Genomic DNA, 11,147 nt, shown 5'->3' with positions numbered 1-11,147 from the left:
CTGAAGACAGCCACAGTGTACTTACTCATACAAATAAATAAATCTTAAAAAAAAAAAAAAAAAAAGCAAAACAGGTTCAAATGGAGGCAGGAAGATCAGGGTCAAGGTCCTCTTTGGCTATGTGACAAATTTGAGGTGAGCCTGGGCAACATGACACCCTGTTTCAGACCAAAAACTGGGGACACTGAAAAGGCAAAGCACTTGCCTAGCACATGAATGGTACTTGATTCAATAGACAACACCATTTAAAAAATAAAATTCTTGTTACTTACAGTATCAAGAAAAAAACTCTTGAGGCCTATGAAATCATAAGTTCTATTTGACACCCACACCCCGCCCCACCCACCCACACACATAGACTTTTAAAGGCAGTTTCTTGTTATATATCCCAAGCGAGTCTCAGAAATGAAATCCTTGTGACTCAGTCTGCTGACTGCTGGAATTACAGGTGTGTGACATCTATTCTTTATTCTGCATAAATCGCAGATGAGGTCTGAATTAGTCATCTGTGGGTCATACAGTCCCCAGGAGCCAGCAGAGGTGTCTGCCTGGCTTATCCGATAACTTCTCTTCCCTTCTGTCAATCCAGCCGTGCTTTACTTGTCTTTCTACCCACTTTCTCTTGCCAGAGCCCATCAGGTTTAAGATTCAAGAAGGGAGTCTGAACAATTAAATGAAATCCATTATTTTGAGCCCTAAAACAGAATGCTTTGGCAGATGATTGGTGGGGTTTCTGAGGGGGTGAAGGTGCCTGCTGCCAGCCCTACCAAATGAGTTCCAACTCATACAAGTTGTCCTCTGACCCCCATACATGCCAGCAAACATTCACCCAACCCACTAAATATCATTTAAATTTTTTAGTTAAAAAATGCATGAGGCCAAGGGTGTAGCTCAGTGGTAGAGCATCTCCAAGGCTGTGTTCAGTCTACAGAACTGCAAAGAAAAAGACCCACACAGAGTTACAGGGATGGCCTTAGTGTGGGGAAAGATTGCTCAAGGCTTGAAAACATTTAGCAGTTTTATTAAAGACAGATGTTGGTTGCATGTGCAAAGCCTAGGTCTGATCCCCCACCCTGCCTTATGTCTCAGCACTGGGGACAGCTATGTTAGTCCCCAGATCTCTAGAGCTAGCTTTAAGTTGACCCAAGAGATCCGAATACTGAATTGTAGCTGGTCTTTGCTACTTTGTGGGTTCTCCTTTTTCCCACCCTTTATTCCCCACCCCCATACACACACAACCCAGTTTCAACTTCTATTGCTAGAGAAAGAGGGATGTAGAGGAAAGAGAGACAGACCTCTGAATCAAATTTTTGTTTCTTCTTTGCTTATAGCTGATCTTTGCTCCTTTGTAGGTTTTTTCCCACCCCCCATCACTACATAGGAGGAAAGGGATAAGTGGGAGAAAGATCTAAATCCTAATTTTTTTCTGTTTCATCTTTAAACACTACTAACAATGCAACCAATGCCCCCTACCCCCAGAAACCCCCTACCTCCAGAAACCAACAACCCCACCTTGCAGGTGTACATAAAATAAATAAATCTCAAAAAATAAAGAAGAAAAGGCAATAGCAGAATCCTTTCTGATTCTGGTGTTAAGAATCAAACCCTGGGCCTCATGAGTGTACTAAGCATCCACTCTTAACTAGATATAGAGCCCCAGGCTAAGTTTTCAACCTACCTCTACCAGCCTTGCTATCTTTGGACTGCCTCCTGGCCTTGGCCCTGAGTTTCTTCCTCTGGAAAGACATTATAGAAAGTTTTTTCTACTATAATCCCAGGACTACAGAGAAGAAGGTGGGAGGATCAGGAGTTCAAAGCCATCCTTGTCTACATATTGAGTTCGAGGTCACCATGGGCTACATGAGACTCTGTTGAGGAGCCAGGAGTATGACTCAAGTGACTATTAAGGTACCTTCAGGTTCAAATGTTTTATAAAAACCCTGCTAGCCAAATGATAATGTCTACTCTGGTGGGAAGGAGTCCATGGTTGGCCGTGCCCAGCTCCTTGCTCTAAGAACATTGAAAAGGTAGGTCCCAGCAGCAGTCCCAGCGACCTGGATCAGGTCCTGGTGGGTGAGCTGTTCAACAGGTCAGGTCCTACAGAGTCAGAAAGGACCAGGATGGGAGAAGGAGTCTGGGCTTGAGGCTGGGAGGCATAAGACACATTCCCTTAGCCTACAGACAGCCCTAAACTGCCCAGACATGGGAGTGAAATGCTGACCCAAACCTAAGGTCCAGCACTTCTATCTGTATGTCCTTGAGAGAGTTAATTAACATTTCTGGACCCTGTGTGCAAGGCATAATGTATGTTATACATATCAAGCCGGAGAAAGCTATTCACAGTAGTGCCAAGTAGTTCTTGGTACTCAGTAAAGGTTAGTTGAAGGACACATAGCAAGTCAAGAGAGAAAGGGTTTCTTCATGAGTTCCCACCCTTGGTTCTGCTCCCTGCCAAATGCCAGCCCCATCAGTAAAGTTGGCCAGCTTCCCACCGTAACTGGAGAACCGGTGCTCAGGCAGACAGGGCTTCATCTCTGAGATGCAGTCTCTGGGGTTCAGGTCCCGAAGCATGAAGAGCACTGAGGTAGCCCCAGTGGCCCAGGGTTCAACGATGACTGCGGGAAGGAGGCTCATAAGCCTGAGAGCCACTCTGCATCCTGTCAGGACCCTTGCTTTTCCTGTTGGCTGTGGCGGTACTATATCTGGCCACCAGGGGGCAGAGATAATCTGTTCTGGAGACTGAGAACGCTTTAAGAAACCTTGAAGCTTTAAGATAGGCTTTTTTGGTAAATTGGAAAGGGAAGGCTCGATTCAGCTGGACTACACCCCAAGGATTCAAGTGAATCTCTGAAGAACCGGGCCTGAGAAGGGGACCAGAGTCTCAGAGAGTAGTGTGGCCAGTCAGGTTACAAGGCGCCCCCGAACCCCTGTCAGGCATTAGTGCCCCTGCCCCCGCCCCTATGCCAGCCTCCGTCCTCACCCCAGGGTCTAACACAGGTCAGGTTAGACCTCTGTTTGGAAGAAAGGCATAGCCTGGTCAAAGTTTCAACAGGAAGAGGCAACCTGTCAGAGGTCTAGGTAATAAAGGAGGGAGCCAAGAAGTGACAGGAGGCAAGGGCGGGGAACTGGCTGCCTGAAGGGTCCCCTGCTGGAGACCGTGGGATCATGGCTGTCCTTTTCGGAAATAGTGCAGCCATGGAGGAAAGGGTGGTGGGGAAGGAATCGTAGAGACTGAAGAGTTCTCTGGCAGCTACCGTCTTCAGGGCCTCCGGGCCAGTGAGAAACACACCCCTAAGTACCTTCACGAGTTGTCTGATATTTTTGCGTCTCAGGCAGGGCCCGTTTCCCACATGTCTCCAGGTCAGGTTTCAATTTCCAGCTCAGTCTGCTTCTGTGGGCTCTAAGAGAGTCTTATAGGCCCGGCTTGACTTGCTCAGCTCTCCTTAGGGGCCTCTGTTGAACGGGCACTAAGAGGATGAACCACGGACCAGCCATCCCCCCGTGGCAGGCTGAGTCTGCACTGACTAGAGCCCACACAGCCGGCAAAGCAGTGAGGGCCTGCATGGAGAAAGAATGCCCCCAATATCATCCGCGCCCTGAATACATTGATAAGGCCGCAGCAGGACGCAGGTGTTCAAGTGGACGGTCCTTACCATGAGATTGGGAATGTCGGGCTGAACACAAGAGGTGACGCTCTTTTCCACCTTTTTCTCAAGGTGTGAACTTAAGGCAGAGGAAAAAGCATGTGGAGGAATTCTTCTGAAGCCTCACCATTACCTGTCATTAAACCCTGCATCTTTGTTATTGTTGACAGTCTCCTTTCTCTTCCCTCACCCCACTGTAGGGCAAGTCAAGGCTTGGGCCTCCTAAAACCAAGCCTTCAGTGAGCTACATCCTCAGCCTTCGGTGGCTTCTTGTTGTTATCGTGGGTTCTTTGGTGTTGTTGGGGTTTTTGTTTGTTTGTTTATTTTGTTTTGTTTTGGTTTTTGTTCTGTTTTTTTGTTTGTTTTTTGGTTTTTGGTTTTTTTTTTTGAGACAGGGTTTCTCTGTGTATCCCTGGCTGTCCTAGAACTCACTCTGTAGACCAGGCTGGCCCGGAACTTAGAGATTCACCTGCCTCCACCTCCTGAGTGCTGGGATTAAAGGTGTGCACCACCACTGCCTGGCTATTTTTTAATAGATTTATTTCTTTTATGTGCGTGAATATTTTGCCTGCCTATAAGGTCATTGTGTGAATGCCTGACTTCCTGAAAAATTCGGAAAAAGACATCAGATCCTCCGGAACTAGATTACAGGTGGCTATGAGTCACCATGTGGGTGCTGGGAACCCAACTCAGTCCCTCTGCAAGAGCAACAAGTGCTCTTAACCACTGAGCCATCTCTCCAGCTCCTAACCCTTAGCTTTTTGCAACACCTTCTTACTATGCAATTCAAGCAGGCCTTGGACTCGGCCTTCCTTATGCTGGGATTGTGTGTGAGCTACTACATATGGCTTCAAGGATTTGGGGAAAGAGGATTTTGAGACAAGATTCCACTCTAGGCTGACCTCAAGCTGATGATAATCTTTCCACTTCAGTCTCCAAGTGCTTGAGGTTACAGGTGTGCACAAACATTCCTAGTCTCCAATGCCGAGTGTGTGTCTGTGTATGTTTTCCTGCACATGTGTGAGTGTGTGTGCATGTGTGTGTGTTTTCCTGCATATGTGTGAGTGTGTGTGCATGTGTGTGTGTATGTATGTGTGTGTGTTTTCCTGCATATGTGTGAGTGTGTGTGCATGTGTGTAGAGGCTAAAAGTCAACTTTAAGTGCCATTTCTCAGGTCTTACTTCACTTTAGTTGTATTTTAATTTTTTTTTGTTTGTAATTCTTTTGCTCTTGTTTTGTTTTTTGTTTTTTGTTTTTGTGATGGAGTTTCCCTGTGTATCCCTGGGTGTCCTGGAACTCACTCTGTAGATCAGGCTGACCTCAGAAATCTGTCTGCCTCTGCTTCCCAAATGCTGGGATTAAAGGTGTGTATCACCACACCCAGCAATTTTTTTTTAACAGAGTCAGCCAAGCATAACTAAAAAGACAACCTCCACAGCTCTGAAATTACAAGTACAGACACACCACCACAACTGCTGTGTGTGTGTGTGTGTGTGTGTTCACATGTCTGTGGGCACACATTTGTGCCTGTAGAGGTCAGATTGGCTTCAAGTCTGATGCCAACTTGGATTTCATAGTGAGTTCCATTTCAGCTGGGGCTATGAACAAGGCCCATCTCAAAACAAGCAAACAATGTGAGTTTGTCATCCCTGATTACTAATGCCCTTATATTTTGAGGCACAGTCTCTCACTGAAGCCCAAAGCTTTCCAGTTTGTCTAGTCTAGCTAGCTTGCTCCATCTCTTCCTCCAGAATGCTAAGAATTGCAGGCGGACCCAGATGCCCACTAGTGCTTACTTGGGTCCAAATTCCTAGCCCCGTGCTTGCTCAGCAATCACCCACTGAGCAAGGCTTTCCTCTGTGTAGCCCTGGCTGTCCTGGAATTCACTCTGTAGACCAGACTGGCCTCAAACTCAGAGATCTGCCTGCCTCTGCCTTCTGCTTGCTGGGATTAAGGGTGCGCATATCGCTGTGGCTGCCACCACCCAGCCAAACGATGTGTTTTTATGTGAATTTTAGTTGTGTGTATGTGTGCAGGTATGTTCATGTGAACTCAGGTACCTAGGAAGGCCTAGAGTACTGGATCCCTTAGAGCCAGAGTTACAGGTGATTGTGAGACACCCAACAAGGGTACTAGAAACAAAAATCTGGCCCTCTGCAAGGACAGGAAGCACTCTTAACCACTGGGCCATCGCTTTAGCCCTCCAGATCTACTCTTTAATCAAGCTGAGTCCTTCCTTGCTTCATAACTAGTCCGCTGCTTTAATAGTTAAGGAGCCCATCCCTGGGCTGAGGGTCAGTGAGCATGTGTTTCTCCATCAAAATGATTTCTGGCAGATAAGCATCCTCTCCTCATCAGGCTCTGTCTGGCTCCCCTTCTTCTTCCATGCTGCTCCCCCTCTGGCCCCCGACTTCTCCTGCCTTCGGGCTCAACTGCAGAAACAGGGAAGTCCTCTTGCTTGGATCTCTGTGAATGCCACCATGGGTAAGTCAGGAGGGTAGCATTTGCTTCCCATCCCTCCCACGGACAGTGGCACATCTGCAGGCACATGGTGACAGGCAAGGGGCCAAGGCTCAGCCCTCACTGTCCACAAAGATTGGCCAGGAAACAGGGAAGGGCCCTCTTCACAGGCACGATCTCTCTCTGGCACCTCGGCCCATCCAGCCAATGCCGCTTCGGACATCTACTGATGAACGGGGCACGAGCCAGGCTCTGCAGGTGCAGGATGGAGTGGCTGCAGGTGACCCATGCCGGGGCACTGGGGAAATGCTCTCCATACCTGTTAGGCTAACCTTCCCACTTTCTCCTCACATTGACCCTATCACCAATATTGAGACTTAGGGTCCCCATATCCATGTTCAGGTGTGAGCTGTGACCCTGGGGATGTAACCAGAACTTCCTTCCCCCCCCCACCCCACTCCCCGTCCATGTCCTCTGTCAAATTGAGGTGTTGCTACCCTCCCACAATATTGTTCTGCCTCTTCCTGTGCTCTGATCTTGTGGTTGCTCACTTAACCTAATAGAGAGTAGGCCTCCTGAGGACAGAACTAAGTTCCTCTTTATAAGCCAGTCCCTCAATCACAGAACAACTGGTGTGACAAAAGATGGCCACTAACTAGGTCATCTGTTGAGCAAAACTCATGCATGAGAATAATTCTGCGTCAGCATATTTACAAACCTCAGCTCTGCTACCAACCGACAACTCTGTGTCCTTGAGAAAATCCTCAAGGTTTCTGGGCTCCTTTCCATTCAGTTCCCACCCACCCACCCATCTCGGAGCTGCAGCAAGGGTCACAGGAAATAATGGACTCCAGAGACTTTTACTTCACAATGACATCACAGTGGTGACATTGGCTTCCTGCCCAGAGGAACAGTCATACTTAGCCTTTGCCAATTTTAGGGAGGGGCAGGGGTGCTCCCTACAGCAGCTGAGGTCACTGAGGGGCGTCACCCACCTTGGGATGATAGATGGACACCTCACAGAACTAACCTGGGAGAGATTAATTGGCTGTGAGTGACAGGCCTCTTTTGCTCACCCTGAGCCTCTTTCCAACATTTAAGTCTCCTCTCCTCCCCTCCCCCACTGCAGTTTCTCCTGGTTCAGGAAGGTGAGGGTCTCTGGCTGCTTTATGGCGAGCCAGGTGGTTGCACATAAGCACATAGTAGGAGCACTGGCCAGAGAGACTGCATTAGCATCTATGGAGATCTCCTCCTGCTTCAAATAGAGCAGGGGTTTTGAGACATGGACCAACCACCCCCTAAGGATTTCCTCTCTCCCTCTCCCTCTCTCTGCCTCTCTCTGTTTCTCTCTGTCTCTCTCTCCTTCCCTTTCTCTCTTCCTCCCTCCCTCTCTCTCCCTCTCTCTCCCTCCCTCCCTTCTTCCCCAAAGAACCTGCAGCTTCCTGTAGCTTCATGCAGCAACACCCCATGAGCCACCAGGCCCAGAGACCCCTCTCTATTTCCTCCAATGGCCTCCAGCTCCCCTGCCAACAGCTGGCTGCCTCACTCAACAGGAGCCTTTATTCCCTGGTTTTCTAACTCCTAGGGCCTTTTTAACACTCAGCCATGCCCAACAATAACCCAGAAGAGTGGGAGGTCAGGGTGTTTTGGGATGTCCCAGAACCTAATAAATTCTAAGAACTAAGGACTAGTTTACAAAAAATCCCAAGAGCAGGAAGCCCATTCCCTCAGCTTGTGAACAAGGCCTTGAAGACCCAGGTTTCCTTGAGCAAGCTTCTGAGGGGTGCCGTGCGCAGCTTCCCCACACTGCATCACAGGTTTTCTACCAAAACATTTTTGAAAGAGAGTTCAGCATGGAGTTGAGCTGGACCACTGGCCCATCTTCTAACCTTTATACACTAGCAAATCCACAAGAGGATGAGGCATGGCCTCTTTTTGGCTGGATACTCAGGACTCTTGGAGACTGAGGACTCACAGAGTCTCCTACATTCCTAGTGGTCCCCAAGGAGTGAGACATAAGCATTTAGCCCCTAATCTACATGTCAGACAGAATTCTGAGCATCCCTGGCCTTGGGACCCCGACATGACCCCACAGGAAGGGCTTCTTCACTTTAGGAGCTAGAACAAACAGATATAGAATGACATGAACCCCAAAAGGACCAGCTGAAGACAAAGAGAGCTGTCCTGGTTGCAACCTCTCTTCAGTCTCTGTCATGCGCTCTGGCCTGAGCACAGGGAAGGAGCTCTCAGAAGCCCTGGGAGGAAAGGATGTGAGGCCTCACAAGGCAGGACTGCTACCCAGACTCACCTGTCCACACTTCTGAGCATAGCTCCTCGTGGGTTCAGTGGGACAAGGCCACCTCCTTCTCCTTGGGGCAGTGAAAATGATAGGAAATATTTTGAGGTTCTATCTGGCTCCAAGATTTAATTCCCCAGGTAACAGAGGACACCTTCAAGAATCCCCATGTAAGCCAGGCATAGTTGCTCATGACCTGCAGTACCGGCTCTAAGGAGGCAAAGGCAGGAGGGCCTGCTGTAGGTTTGAGGCCACCCTGGTCTACACAGCAAGTTTCAGGGCTATATAGTGAGAACCTGTCTCAAACAATAATAATAATAAGTTAAAAACATGTATCCACAGAGTTAGGTACAGCAGCACATGTCTGTATCCCAGCTACTCAGGGGGCCATTGAGGACAGAGTGTAAATTCAAGCTTTGCCTGGGTTACACAGTGAGTTTAAGACGAGCCTGGGTAACCTAACAAGACCCTATGTTAAAAGTAACTGGAGCCAGTGAGAGGGGCTCAAAAGAGCTGAGTTCATTCCTCATCTCAGCAGGTGAGAAGTGACTCCCACAGGTTGTCTCTGACCTCCACACACAGACATGCACTGGCCCACATAAATCATACACACACACACACACACACACACACACACACACACACACACACTCGAGAGCTTGAGGGGGGAGGGAAGAGGGAGGGAAAGGGGGAGAGAGGGAAAGGGGGATAGGAGGACAGGGGAAGAGGGGGACAGGGAGAGAGGGAGAGGAAGAGAAGGAAAGCAAGGAAGAAAGGTAGTGTGTGTGTGTGTGTGTGTGTGTGTGTGTGTGTGTGTTTAGACTCAGGAGGTGAAGGCAGAAGGACCTGCAGTTTAAGGCTAGCCTCTGCTACAGAGCAAGATCCTCTTCCAAAAATATGTCTGTGTGGATATGTATTTCTCTAGCATTCATCCCATAAGGAACGGTCTCCCTCTGATGCTCAAAAGGACTTTCAGAGTGCTTTTCAAACGTTCTGTCTCATGGAGCAGATGCCTTTTTCCCCTCCTTTCCCCAAAGATGGGGAAACCAAGGCTCCAGAAAAGTTAAGTAGCTAGCTCAAGATCAGGAGGTTAGGAGGGACCAGGATTTGAGTTACCGTGCCTAGTCCCTTCCCTATGCCCAACTCTGCCAGACAATTACAAGTGGGGTTGAAGCCAGTGCCAGGCACTGTGCCAACCTGGAGAGCCAGAGAGTGAGGAAGTATTTCTCATGCACTCACAGGCTTGCTCACACTTACCTGTTCCCTCTCTCTCTCTCTCTCTCTCCCCCTCCCTCCATAACTCTCATATTCACCCCCTTGGTCACTCATTCATTCAAAAACCCAAAAAGCACCATAAGACTCAGTGCTGGCAGCCCCTGGGGAAACCTATCAAGTATCAGCCTGTCTAGGTGCAGAATGGGGATAACATATTTGTATTTAATCCTGTGCTGTGAGCCCTGCTGCTGAGTAATACAGGATAATGACGTGGGAACCACATTTGCATATCTTCTTAGTGCCAGGGTTGGGTCTACTTTGCTTGGAATTCCTTGGGGACTGGGACTGGTGATGGGAGTCAGATGTCACCTGGGAGGCACCACAGAAGGCAAGGGGAACCAGGAGCCCTGAAAGCATCAGCTTATACTATCTTGGGAGAAGCCCAGATGCAGTGCACATTTTCAGCCTATCAGTGAAGTAGGATAGTCAAGAAAGCAGATATTTATCTTGTCCAAGGTCATAAGCTAAAACCACGGGAGACTGCCCACATCACTTCTCTGAAGAGAACCCACCATGACTCCCATCACCAGTCCCAGGGTAGCCCAAAGAGGCCATCTCATGGTGTTTCTTGGTTCAGGGTCTATGTAAGAGCGTTGATACAGGCACCAGCAACCTCACTACCATTGCCTCTCCATTTGGTAGCTAGGACCTCCTAGCTTAGCCTCCAGCACTGCTTGGGTGTGGCATGAACCCCGGGCCTCAAGCCCCGGGATACTGCAGCCATGTCCAGAACCCTTCCCAGAGATTCAGCCTAGGGAGGAGTGGAAGGCTGGACACATCTCAGTCCCAATATCTCTGCATCATTATGCTCACACTTCTCCCCCACAGTTGGTTAAAGGCACTCTTACCTCTAACACACAGCCTGTCTGCACCCACATATCCTCTTCCTTTCTCTTGGTCCACTTGGAGTGGGGGCCCCAGCCCAGTCTGGGCCAACGCCCCCTCTTCAGCACAAGATCACAGTGTCCATCACCCCTAATTCTAGCCCCTAACCCTCCCCATGTACAGGACTCTACTTCCTCACTACCCCCAAACTGATGACATTGCTGTTACCTTGGTAACAGATGCTTTGTGGGTGGGCAGGAGAGATGGAGAAAGAAGGCTGTGTGTGCTTCAAGACACTCTCAGAAGCATAGAGAACCAGGGTACCATCTTAGCACAGGGCCAGGGGAGGGCTGCTAGGACAATGACCCCACACAGCTGCATCGCCCGCCTGGCAGCCTGTATCCCTAGCCTCAGGAGAAAAGGAACAGCAGGAGACATCTTTGGGAGAGAGGGATTGCTTCGTGCAGAAGGAAACTACCCCACCTCCATGTCCCCTCACACAGAACATGTCTCCTGGGGTTATGGTGAGCGTGGGGGCAGCAGGGAGGAGGGTGGGAGGGACTGCACACTAGAGCTCAAGTTGTTCCCTTCAGGATGCCTGGGGCACATGGAGCCCAGAGACAGCTCCCTCACACTGGGTTAGGAAC

This window comes from Micromys minutus (assembly GCF_963924665.1).
Source record: "Micromys minutus genome assembly, chromosome: 10".
Classification (NCBI taxonomy): Eukaryota; Metazoa; Chordata; class Mammalia; order Rodentia; family Muridae; genus Micromys; species Micromys minutus.
This window is presented reverse-complemented; position numbering follows the sequence as displayed.